Source organism: Danio rerio, chromosome 2 (assembly GCF_052040795.2).
Source record: "Danio rerio strain M-AB ecotype USA chromosome 2, GRCz13ab, whole genome shotgun sequence".
NCBI lineage: Eukaryota > Metazoa > Chordata > Actinopteri > Cypriniformes > Danionidae > Danio > Danio rerio.
In genome coordinates, this window is record NC_141022.1 from 43,031,462 (window position 1) to 43,045,000 (window position 13,539).

The following is a 13,539-nucleotide window of genomic DNA, read 5'->3' on the forward strand; positions in this document are numbered from 1 at the left end:
TTTGCTGTGTTAATCCACAAGTTAGGACTTTTGAATATGCAGTGCTTCCATAGACTTTACCTGGGTGGGCCAACAAGGTATATTAACGGCTGTATATTCATTCATACATTCATTTTCTTTTCGGCTTAGTTCCTTTATTAATCTGGGGGCGCCACAGCAGAATGAACCACCAACTTGTCCAGCATATGTTTTACGCAGAGGATGCTCTTCCAGCTGCAAACCATCACTGGGAAACAACCATATACTCTCATTCACACACACTACAGACAGTTTAGCTTACCCAATTCACCTGTACCACATGTCTTTGGACTTGTTGGGGAAACCGGAGCACCCGGAGAAAACCCACGCGAACGCGAGGAGAACATGCAAACTTCACACAAAAATGCCAACTGACCCAGTCGAGGCTCGAACCAGCGATCTTCTTGCCTTAAGGCGACAGCACTATCACTACCGTCGCCCAACGGCCTCTAACTAATATAACCAAACATCCGTAATCGATTAAGTATACTGAAAAAAATTATGTCTGTAAAATTGTAGCAGTTTATGTTTTGAATTTAAACTAATTATATTTAGTACTGTTAACTTTGTTTGTTTGTATAAACTTAGCCCAGATAAATTGTTTGCAACTTAAAAAAAAAAAAAAAAAAAAAAAAGTATTTTTTTTCAGTGTAGTGGAAAAACTTCTCTCATTCACTTGTTTCAATCGGTGCGCATGAGACCTAATAACACTCTCGCAGACACTGACGAGACAATCCCACATGCTCTGCAGACCGACAAAGACGCACCTTTTTGGGACTTAATTTCGTCTGGCCTAGGTTTCTAAATCTACTAAAATGTCTGGGATTCGGCTTTTGGTTTCGCTTTCTTAAGCTGTTGTTAACCGTATGCGTTTTTGCATTACCTTTTTATTTAAGCCTACTTTCGCTTGGCTTTGCAGCTGACTGCACACACAGTAGCAAGAGCAACATTAAATAATGAAATATTTAATCTACACCACTCAGAAAAACTCAACTATAAGAGAGGACAAAATGACTGGTCTAAACTGGCTGCAAAATATACAGTATGCACTTGGTTAATCAAAGCATTTGCCTCATTTAAATAATTTACATGTATATTTCAAACCTGTGGAAAGCACTGACATGTATATAAACAGTGAGGATAAAGACATTCTTGATGCGACAAAAGATATTTTATATTAAATGCTGTTTCTTTTTCCCCACTTACTCTACATCACTTCACAATTTCCCCATTTTTTATGCATTACAACTAATAAGCTATTTTATTGATTTAATTTACCCAGCATATCACCTTAGGCACATTTGACCTACTTGAATATGCTAAATAAAGGCATAAATGGAGAGCTTAGAGAGCTTAACTGTTTTCACTACCATGTCAAGAAGTAGTTAAATATGCTTTTTGTAAACAATCATGTGGTCTAAACTGTTCAAGCAGCCACAAAAGACCACTTACTATCCACATACTGACCTAACAATGTTCAATATTGTATGTGTTAAAAGAAAGCGCTTTAAAGGTATTCATATTTTTCTATATTAAAAAACACAGATTACAATCAAAACCATAATACCATCTTTTTTATTTCATTTTCTATCTTGCTTACTCAAAAGAAAAGATGCAAAACAAACTTTTTGTTGTTGTTCATATTACAGCTATCATGCATTGCACAGAAACCGATGTAGTATGTAGCAATAAAAGAGGATCACCATTTAACTGAAAGCAAGTGGTCACAAAAATTCAATTAAATGCACGTTAATAAAAAAATGCAAAATATCTCGGCTGACTACTTGTGATCAATTACAGAAAACACAGGTAAGTGGGCTGAACAAACCAACTCTGGGAAGTGCACTCTCTCCTTCCATATGCACTAGACATTTTATTCATAAACACTCCACATTTCTGTGATTACATTGGGAAGTCCTGACTGTGCTTTACACACATGAGTGGGCTTGACAAACCACCTGTAGGAAACTCAGTTTTATCTTCCTCTCTAAAGGCACCAGACACGAAATTACAACTCAATCAAAACACACATTAGTGGGTTAGACAAACCACCTGTAGGAGATGCACTTTCTCCTTTCCATATGCACCAGACACTTTCTTATAAACAACTCTGTTTCTAGGATAGCATTGTAAATTCTCAGTGTTTTTTTTTTTACAAGTTGAGTGTACTTAACAAATCACCATAGGGAAACACTCTTTTCTTGTCCTCTCTATAAGCATCAGATACTTTTTTACAATTTACTTCATTACGATTCAATCAAAAAAAAAAATAATAATAAATAATAACAATTGTGAAACCAACATTGTCATAGCATCAATATGTTTCTGGTTTATGTTCAGTCACTAAAAACACACATGGGTTAGTGGGCTAAACAAACCACCTGTAGGAGGTGTACTCTCTCCTCTCCATATGCTCCAGGCATTTTTTTTATAAACACTCCACTTTTTTTGAGTTAACAATGGGAAGTCCTGAGTGTGTGTTACGAAGATGAGTGGGCTTAACAAACCATATGCACCAGATACTTTTTACTGTACAAACCAAGCAGCAACCTCCCGCTCTCCTTCATGAAGCAAATATGGAAGTAACTGAAACTGCAATTCATCGAAATTTCCGCTAGTCCTGGATCCATAAGAGAAAATTCCTATTGAGCCCACTGTTAAAATGGCCTTTTACTTTACAGCAGAAAAAAAAAGTGTTTACAGCCTGGTACAAAGAACGATTTTGGTTCATATAGCTAATATTACCTTCACGACAACTGTGATAGGGGTGAATTTTTTATAACCCTATTTTTATAATATCTGTTTTGTTTATATTAGGTTATATTAAGTCTGCATAATTAAGGGCGTGGCCACTTGAGTAACAGCTAGGTCTCACTGATCGCAGTCACTTTACCTCTGATGATTCCGGCTGATTAGCCGCTGATTTTGGCATATACATCATATTTTTGTGTTGTTTTATGTGGCTTTACACAATCAGCTGTTTTTGGAATAATTTTCTTGCAATTACCAGATGATATTGTCAGGACTCCTGGCTGATCGGCTGGTTCTATCTGCTCTGTTTGTATTAGCCACATGTTCCTTTGTTTGTGCTCCTGATTGTTTCTCTCCACCTCCTCGTTCTCATAATTTTAGTTGATTTGCTTCACCTGTCTTTGCTTATTTTCTCCTCATTAGCTCCCTTATTTATTCTCTTGGTTTCTGCTGTTCAGTGCCAGATTGTTGTTTGCTTCTGACCCTGCAACATCAACTATAGGTAAACTTAATGTTTTTAGTTAACCTTTTTCTGTTTGACTTCAGGACTCTCTCCCTACCTTCCCAGCCTTTCTGTGTAGTCCCTGGCTTGCCCGAAGTTTTTGCTCTTGTGCTGCCTGAGTTTTTGATGTCCTGGACACTGGCATGGTTCTGACAATTACACCTGCCTCTGTTTCTACTGGCCAGTCCATTTTTTGTTCCTGGTTATTTCCAGTCATTCTCTTCAACCTCCATCAAAGCTGAGAGGACTGCTTGGTGAAGAGCATTTTTTTCCATTTGTCGAACTGAGGTTTTTGTGCATTTTTCCCTTGAGACTAAGACATTGCATTTAGAAGATTTTTTTTCAATTTTGCATTCTGGCTAATGAACTAATCTGTTAGAATTTTTGCCTTCCACAATAAATCATTGTCTTCACCTGCATTTGGGTTTTTTTCTTTTTACTGGCCTTGACAGATATGGCATGTTGTGTGCACTTAATTGTGCTCACAAACCATTCACGTGGCCTCAATTTCCCAGGTGAGCGAAATTATATACTTATACCATCTCTGTAAATGTAATTTGTTTTACTTAAGATCATTTATCATTTATGTTTTTCTTTAGAACTTGAATGCACTCCAGAATCTGACAGATTAATTAGCTGTAGGCTCTAGAACAGTCATCTGAAACGTTGTCATACAGTTTTATGTCTGGACTTCATAAATATAGCCTTGAATTTACTAACACAGGCTATATTTAAAGTGTTGATGCAACAATGCTTAGTGATTCAATGTATTATAACAGTGTTTTTAAAAGTCTAAACATTTTATTTATAGTGTACAACCAAGCACATGTGGTCAGAACACAATCGAGTCACAGGTAATGAAGTATTAAGCGTTTCTCCCAAAGGAAAGCCTGTCTAAGCAAAATGCTAGCAGGCGTTTTTAGCTCCACTCATGTTTCGCCTCTTTGCCCTTGTTTGGTATCCCCTGGTCGCTGTGATGATGCGCAAACAAAATGGCGACGGTTGCCCACGCCATCTTAAAACTTCTTTTGCGTTCTTCAGAAACCTACGGGTGACGTCACGTATACTATGTCCATATCTTTTATTGTCTAGGATACAAACACTACATTACGACTCAAACCAATTTATGATTTAAAGAGTTTCATTCATCCTTTCCTTTCCATATGCACCAGACACTTTGTTATAAACACTCCATGTTTGTAGTATAACATTAGGAAATCATGAGTGTGCTTCACACAGCTGAGAGGGCTTAACAAACCACATATAACAAACGCTCTTCTCTTTCTCTTGCACCACACTTTCCTACAAACACTACATAGACTAAACACTAACTTCAAGAGTTCACACTTAGCTGATGATTGATTATAAAAGCTTGTATGGCATGCTGTCCCGGGAGAGAGCCCTGAGCTCATGAGATCCTCGAGCCCAGGGTTCCCTCCCGTTGCAAGGCGGGAGGGGAGTTTAAGCTCAGGTAGATCTCGAGAACTCCCTTGCTGTAGTAACCAATGAACAGTAAGTGATTGCTCTTGGAGATAACTACATACTAGAAGCATGTCTATGGTGCCAATTAGGATTAGTCAATTAACTTAACTTGCATGTTTTTGGACATTTTTTTCGGCACAGGGGGGAAAGTGCAAACTCCACATAGAAATGTCTGCTGGTTTGGTAAAGCCTGGAACCAGAGACATTCTTGCTGTGAGGCAACAGTGCTACGCACTGGGCCACCGTGTCACCCATCTAGGAAGAAGGAAGAGTAGAGGTGGAAGGAGGGACTCTTCAAAACGAAGATAGCAGTGGAATGAAACCCAGGGTATTTATAGTAGTTTAGGAGTCATCTGATTGGAGCATAGTGAATTGGATAATGCGGATCCAGCCGCTAGCAATCATAAGCACGTGATCCTCTTGAAATTAGTTTATACATAAACTTCACTTAGACTTGTATGCATCTATATGTTGCTGCTCTCTGGTGATGCGAAGTGCTTCTTTTATCCTCATTTGTAAGTCACTTTGAAGGCATCTGCTAAATGAATAAATGTAAACATGCATATTAATAACAGGTGGAAACAGGGCCTCTGTCATGTCGTATCAACCTCCCTGTCCTTCACTTTTTGTCTTTACACATATACTTGATGAATAATCCCTGCATACAGTGCTCTATCAACTAGGTGGTTCAAAGGGCAAAGAACAGACATCCATAAGGCAACACATCCCCCCCCCCCTTGCCTCTGTCCACCCACACAATCCTAATTAAACAGATCTGTTCCATGCACAGCAGACACACACGTGAAGTGAGAAACCTGCCACAACGTGCATCTGCTAAAGCAGGCTGCACTGTTTTCTGTTTAGAAAATTCTAGAATAAAGAGCAGAATGGCCGAGAGTTCAGTATTACAATTATGGGATATTTGGCCACACTGGATATTAACAATGCATGTGTGAGATATTTGGGTATCAAGCGCATATGTGTGTAAGAGAAACCTGTACGACGTGTCCTGATGGGTGAGATGTGTTCTGAAGTGACACACAAGCAGATGAATCCAGCGATCACCCTCGGAGGCTGTCACATCAAAGTGAAACTAGAGACTACAAATACCGCGACACGGGATACATGCGAAACTTACGCCATTAGGACTCACAGATCTGTTTACAAAGTATGTGTGGCTACACTTAGCGGTATAAATCCCTCACGTATCCCTCAGCCTTGCGCTACGATACTTTATATGCATCATCTGTATCTTAAAACCTCACAGGACACAAACATATTTTTTTCCAATAAGAACAGAAAGGAAATCACTGCACATGAACATTCAGGTCAAAAGAGGAATATCAAAGGTGACAACGTCTTGCTAAGTAAAGAGGAGCAATTTTTCTGTCAACGATAAGAGCGTTAAGATGCACTTTTAAAAGGACAATTTCAGTGGAACTAAATTCATTCATCCTTTTAAAATGTCAAAGACACTTTTGTCAACTGTAATTGGATGATGCTGGTCAAAATGTATTATGCAAACAATACAAAGATGTACTTAAAATAGTGTAGGACAATCACAGCCAGACTGAACCAACATAAAGCGGAATTTTGGGGCCAATGGGATTTCATTCTGACCAAATGTTGTGTCATCTGTTGCTGTTGATGCTGGTTAAGGCACAAACTCGGATTACCATGTAAAAGATAGCGTTAATCCGTTTTAGCTTAATGTCACTGATTCTTGCTAGGGCAGTGTGCAAGAGCCATAAAAGAAATATCTCACTCAGACTCAGACTAAGTCTGTTATTCAGCTAACGTTTATCAAATGTGACCATTTTACCAACATTTTCTTTTGAGATATTTTAAAGATCCTAATTTAAATCCCACTTTATCTTCTTTATGCCTTGCTAAACAAGTTTCGACTATAAGCTCCAAAAAACTACTAAACAAAGGCAGCTGAGGAGAGTGGATCCATTTGTTACCAGAAAAGCCATTTACTTGCTGTAAATTGTTCTAATATGCTACTCAAGAAACAGCTGTGCCCGCATGGGTTTATTTTATTTTTTGGAAGCCCTTCAAAAGAATTTATTTCTTTGAAATTCATAATTAATTTGAGGCAGAAATCTACTGTAACATTAGAAATGATTTTATTGTGGCGTATAATCGATTTAGGGCATCCTAACTGAAGTTTTACATTTTGAATAGTTTTTTTTGTCATAGATTTTTATTGATCTGTATTGTACTCTATATCATTGTATATATAACCATCTTCAAAAATAATGGGGGCCGCGAGTCACTGACATTGTTATTTTGGGGGTCGCGGGCTGATAAGTTTGGGAACCCCTGCTCTACAGTGCATCCGGAAAGTATTCATAGACTTCACTTTTTCCACATTTTTTTTTTTAATGTTAAAGCCTCATTCCAAAATAGATTAAATAAATTTATTTCCTCAAAATTCTACACACAATACTCCATAATGAGAATGTGAAAAAATATTTTTTGAAATTGTTGAAAATTTATTACAAATAAAAAACTTGAAAAATCACATCTACATAAGTATTCACAGCCTTTGCCGTGAAGCTCTAAATTGGGCTCAAGTACATTCTGTTTCCACTGATCATTCTTGAGATGTTTCAGCAGCTTAATTGGAGTTATCCCGTGGTAAATTCAGTTGATTGGACATGATTTGAAAAGGCATTCACCTCTCTATATAAGGTCCCAGGGTTGACCATGTATGTCAAAGCACAAACCAAGCATGAAGACAAAGGAATTGTCTGTAGACCTCAGAGACAGGATTCTCAAGGGACAAGGCTGGGGAAGGTTACAGAAACATCCATAATTTGAAAGATGATAATTTGAAGATGTTTGGAATCACCAGGACTCTTCCTAGAGCTGGCCGGCCATCTAAGCTGAGTGATAGGGGTAAAAGAACCTTTGTCAGGGAGGTGATCAATATCAGGCCTGTATGGTAGAGTGGTCAGACGGAAGCTACTCATTGCCTGGAATTTGCCAAAAGGCATCTGAAGGACTCTCGGACCACAAGAAACTAAATTTTCTGGTCTGATGAGATTAAAATTAAACTCTTTGGAGTTAATTCCAGGTGTTACATTTAGAGAAAACCAGGCACCGCTCATCACCAGGCTAATACCATCCCTACAGTGAAGCATGGTGGTGGCAGCATCATGCTGTGTTTTTCAGCAGCAGAAACTGGAAGACTAGTAAGGTTGGAGGGAAAAGAATGCAGCAAAGTACAGAGACATCCTGAATGAAAACCTGCTTCAGAGTGCACTTGACCTCAGACTGGGGCGACGGTTCATCTTCCTGCAGGACAATGACCCAAAGCACACCGCTAAAATATCAATGGAGTGGCTTCACAACAACTCGATGAATGTCCATGAGTGGCCCACCCAAAGCCCAGACCTTAATCCTATTGAACATCTCTGGAGAGATCTGAAAATGGATGTACACCGTCGCTTCCCATCCAACCTAATAGAACTTGAGAGGTACTGTAAAGAGAAATGGGAAAAAATTCCCAAAGACAGGTGTGCCAAGCTTGTGGCATCATATTTAAAAAGATTTAAGGCTGTAATTGCTGCCAAAGGTGCATCAAGTATTAAGGAAAGGCTGTGAATACTTATGTACATGTGATTTTTCAGGGTTTTTATTATTTTTAATAAATTTGCAACAATTAAAAAAAAAATCTTTTTTCACATTGTCATCATGGGGTATTGAGAATTTTGAGGAAATAAATTAAATGAATTTATTTTGGAATAAGGCTGTAACAAAAAAAAAAATGTGGATAAAGTGAAGTGCTCTGAATACTTTCCGAATGCACTGTATATATCAAATAAAAATAATATCTGCACCTAGTAAATCAAGTCTATTTTATAAACAGCCACAAAATAACTGCAATAAACACTACATTAAAGCTCTGTCTAATACATCTATTCTGATTCAAGCATCTAATTTATCACCAGAGAGCCGATAAAACATTGCAAACCTTCATGACAGGCCCATGCTAAATCTGATTTCCATTAAATGCGACGTTTTTTTTTTCTTGTACTTCCCGTTAAGCTGTTCCAAATATCTCGCCATATAATTTCCCATTCAATTTCCCTGAGCTCAGAAGTCTTCAGGCGTTGCAGTGAAAACATCAGATGCGAGCTATATGTGCAGGAAGAGTGTAAATATAAGACACAGCTATTGAAGTCCAGGCTTTCTGACAGCCCTAAAGCCATTTATCACTGTGACTAAAGTGTCCACCCCCAACCCAAAACCGGTAATAATCACACACACACACACACACACACACACACACACACACACACACACACACACACACGCACACACACACACACACACACACAAACACACACACACACACACACGCACACACACGCACACACACGCACACACACGCACACACACGCACACACACGCACACACACGCACACACACGCACACACACACACACACACACACACACACGCACACACGCACACACGCACACACGCACACACAGCCTTGTGGCAGATGTGCGAGCCCACCTCCTGTCCTTTCAAACCCTTAAGCAGCACACACACACACACACGAATGCTTCTGGCTCTAACCCAGTGGCCCTCTCCAAAGGAGGGACACTGAATGGTTAGGCAAATGGTTGTGTAGCTCTTCACACGGCTAACAGCTGAGCTCTAAGCTCTCCCAGAAGAGCCTCTCCCCACAGAGCAACTCTAGTCAGCTCTTTCCAGCCCACTGCTCTCAGACAACACACTCAGTGATTAAAGCAGTCCCACTGCCCTCCGCGTCCCACACACACACACACACACACACACACACACACACACACAGCCTGTGCCCCGGTCACACACCATTCTCAACTCACATACAAACACGAAGACATATGTGCAAAAGAGTCAATGTCCATGTACAAAAACGTACATGGAAGTATCTTTTTTTGGAAAGGTATGGAAATAAACAAATTATATTAAAGGGAAAGAGTTCACCAAACAATGAAAAAAAAAAGTGGTTGCGAACCTTTATAAGTTCATGAGAATGATGAAAATATAAGCCGCTTTGCCACTATCGTGCCGAACCGTTCTAAACACAGTATGGTACGGTTGTGGTCGTTTCTCCACTGAGCCTGGAAGGACGCAGCGCGGCACAACTACAAACCGTTCTCGGCCTGGAATTCTCGGCATGGTTAGACAACCGTGCTGAACTGTGCCGATATATTCTGTGCGTTGACATTCTGTTGCCAAGATACCACAGCTGGCTTAGCGGAAGTGCGCTAGTTATAAGACATCGACAAGTAAACAACACTATGTTTAACATTACAAAAAAATTATACAGGTCTGAACGATACAGTTTAAAAAGGGTTTTAAAACCATAGAGCAGACTATAGGAGAGAATGGAATCACTGGCCTACCACAGTCTTAGGAACATATTTTGTTTATTAAAGTTATTATTTCAGTGAATTGAAAATAATTACAATGATGAATAATATAATTACTAATCTGTCATCTAAAATGTTTAAAGAATAAAAAAAGCCTTTTTGTTTTACTCAACTTCAAGTGGTTACAAACCGTTATAAGTTCATGAGAATGATGAAAACTGATCTATAGTACAAAAGTCATTAGCAATCTTTCCATCCACCTATTCTTTTGCGCATTTTGGAAATGCCAAGATGCACACATTTTGAAAATGTGCATAAAAATGTATGCACATAACTGAGTAGGATGTACTTTTTATTCGATAAGAAAATACAGACCAACTACGATGGAAACACTTTTACCGAAAAAATTCCAGTATGTGCATTAAAAAAGGTCATGTGATGTTGTTATAAGAGATCATGTGATAATAAAAATGTGTGTTAATGGACAAACCAGCAGGCTGAGCACACTGTAAAACATCTGAAATGTTGATTTGGTCATTCTTAAACGCCTTAACAGTTTTAGGATTAGTATAATTATATTATTAATTACCTCCAGAACTGTCAAAAGCATGTGTTCCACGTCTCAAGCCTTCAACCACCACAACACGCTCATTGCATGTCAACATTGTCTTCTATTTATTCGCACATCTCTTATGCGATATTCCGGTTTTGCGTATATAGTTGATTTGGATTTTTGGAAGATTTTCAAGTTATCTTAAAAATAAATTGAGTTAATAAATTAATCATAAATTAAGTTAATGATGACAATTTTAACTTCGGAGTGAACTATCTCTTTAAAAACTGTGTGATACTACCGCTGTATAAAAAATACAGCATAAAAACATTTTGCTGTTTCAGCACTGTGAAAAATAAATGAGAGTAGCATTGGATTGTTTATACCATGATAAGAGAACATTGTAGTCATTAAGTACTTATGTTTATCAACAAATTTAGGATTTTCATGTTATGTATGACCATATTTTTACACACATATCACATATACATAAAAAAGTTAAACCTAAAAAAAAGGGTTTAAACAAAATAAGTTGACACGGTGGCTCAGTAGTTAGCACTGTCGCCTCAAAGGCAAGAAGGTCGCTGGACCCAGCTGGGCCAGTTGGCATTTCTGTGTGAAGTTTGAATGTTCTCCCCGTGTTCAAGTGGGTTTCCTTTGGGTGCTCCGGTTTCCCCCACAGTCCAAAGACATGCGTCATAGCTGAACTGAATAAACTAAATTGTCTGTAGTGTATGTGTGTGAATGTTTCCCAGTGTAGGGTTGCAGCTGGAGAGGCATCCACTGTGTAAAACATATGCAATGTTACATAAAATAATAGTAGCAGATTGGTATTCATATTATATTCAGGACATCATTTACCATGTTGCGGTATGGGACAAAGTAAAAACACAGAGTTTATCTCTCAATACTATAGCATTTCTTACGAGGAACAACTATGGTGACACCAAGGTACCAGAAAGTATTACTATGGCACTTTATTTTGAAATAAATAGAACATTTACACAATCCAACAAGGTTTGTTACTTTTTAATGATTTAAAGTAGCATCATTACTATGTTTCAATGATAACAACATGTAAACTAACACTGTAATCCTTTAGGGTTATTAGGAGACCACAATATTATCATGGCTTTTGAGTATCATTACATTTTCATAAAGTAAAGGTAATAAAGCATCATTATCTGATAACATCACTGTACCATGACACCACTACAGTACTTCATTGTAATAGATGCCCTACTGCTCTCAACCCTAAACACACACACACACATACAGTCTGTTCCATAAACATTCCAGTACTGGAAACACACAGCCACATGCGGGCAAACAGACACATGCAAATCCATAAGCCATGCGTGCACACAAACATGAGCCTCACAATGAAAAACATTCAAATCTGCTCCCCGGGCTTAGAGTCAGTCAGCGCTGTGGGAGCGCTTCCTCTGCACACCAAACCAGAGAAGGACAAACGATAGCCGTGACGCGCAACACAGGGAGGTGATCATCCAGCCATCCTCTAATCACCTTATCTGATCACACACAGCAGCTGAGAAAACATGAGCCGCGAGTTCAGGTGGAAATACTTCTCTTTCCAACCCACACACACACACACTATCCTCAAGAGCAGGATCGGGCACAGTTCCTACGACCCCGCGGTGGCATTTGAGGTCTTGAACCTGCTCCCTGGAGCTAAGAAAGTATTAAGCGGGTGGAAATCCCAAGTTTCAGGAACATCACAGGATAGCTGTAACATCCAACACAAAGAAAAGCCTGTATCCTCGCTGAAGTATCCTTGCCAGGGTGGATCAAACCTCAATTAGAGGATCAAAACCTCTATTAGAGGAATAAAAGACAACGGGGAATGCCAGAAAAGCGTGAAGGAAGAAAGAGTGCACATGAGGTAACCCAAACAGCCCAAAGCAAAGAAGGGGAAGGATAAAAGATTGCTGGATAGTTTCTTAAACACACAAACACGCCACATTAAGTTCTTCCAACACACACACACAGATACAAGAGCATGCTGCTTACCCAGACCCAGTTTTGATAGTCCCCCCTGCCGAATCCCCTTGTCGTTGAGAAGGAATAAGTAAACCTGGTGGGATGAAGCACGAAGGGAGCACCTCTCTTTGTGAGGAGGAGCGCACACTAGTTCTTTCTCTTTTCCCAGTGTCTCCCTGCTGATGCAGGAGAAAAGAAGCTTCTCCCCAGAGATGTAACCCCCCCACCCCCTCCCTGAGGTTAATCCCTGCCGTGGCAGCCTCCGTCCCGCTATGCACTCCGTACTCCGTCCTGTACCGCGGCTCCGGCTACCAACTCCAGCTCGGCGGACTGGAAGAGGGAGGAAGAGAAGGAGAGAGAGAAAGAGGGAAGACGAGAGGAGAGAGAGAGGACAGACGGCAGTGTGAGAGCTGCCTCATGATGAAAGGCGATCCGCTGATCTCATCAAGCAGGGACACCAGGCAAACAGAGAGAGAGAGAGGGAGGACACGCCCCTTACCCCACCCCCGACTCATGCATAGTCCTCCCTACGCTCTTTCACACTTTTAGCTCAGCCAATCGGCACAGGGAGACTCATAAACACACATGCTGCGAGTCTCCAGCCTGTTACTTCCACAGCTCAGATATCTGTTTTGAAAGATAACCTGACTCCGCTTTGAGGGGCAACAATGTTATGTGGACATAGCTCAGACGAAGAAAATATCTCTGGTGGAGTTTTTGCTTGTGGATGGTGGGAGAGTTTGTGATTTTAATTCAATTCTAACTGAATTACTATTATTCTTATTATTCAAACAGCTTTATTCTGCTAACCCTATCCAATAGGAATGTCTGTGATGATTCACCGTCTTGGAATTACAA

General features: G+C 39.6%; 1 protein-coding gene across 2 annotated transcripts in view; it reads right to left on the bottom strand.

Moving 5' to 3' along the window:
- Positions 1 to 13,539, bottom strand: part of spsb4a (splA/ryanodine receptor domain and SOCS box containing 4a) — a 135,914-nt gene that overhangs the window by 76,575 nt on the left and 45,800 nt on the right. The window contains 1 exon segment of one of the 2 annotated variants that reach the window (NM_001256642.1): positions 12,712 to 13,095. The exons of the other annotated variant lie outside the window; for it this stretch is intronic. The gene's annotated coding sequence lies outside the window, so the exon portion shown is untranslated. 2 annotated transcript variants of the gene reach the window in all.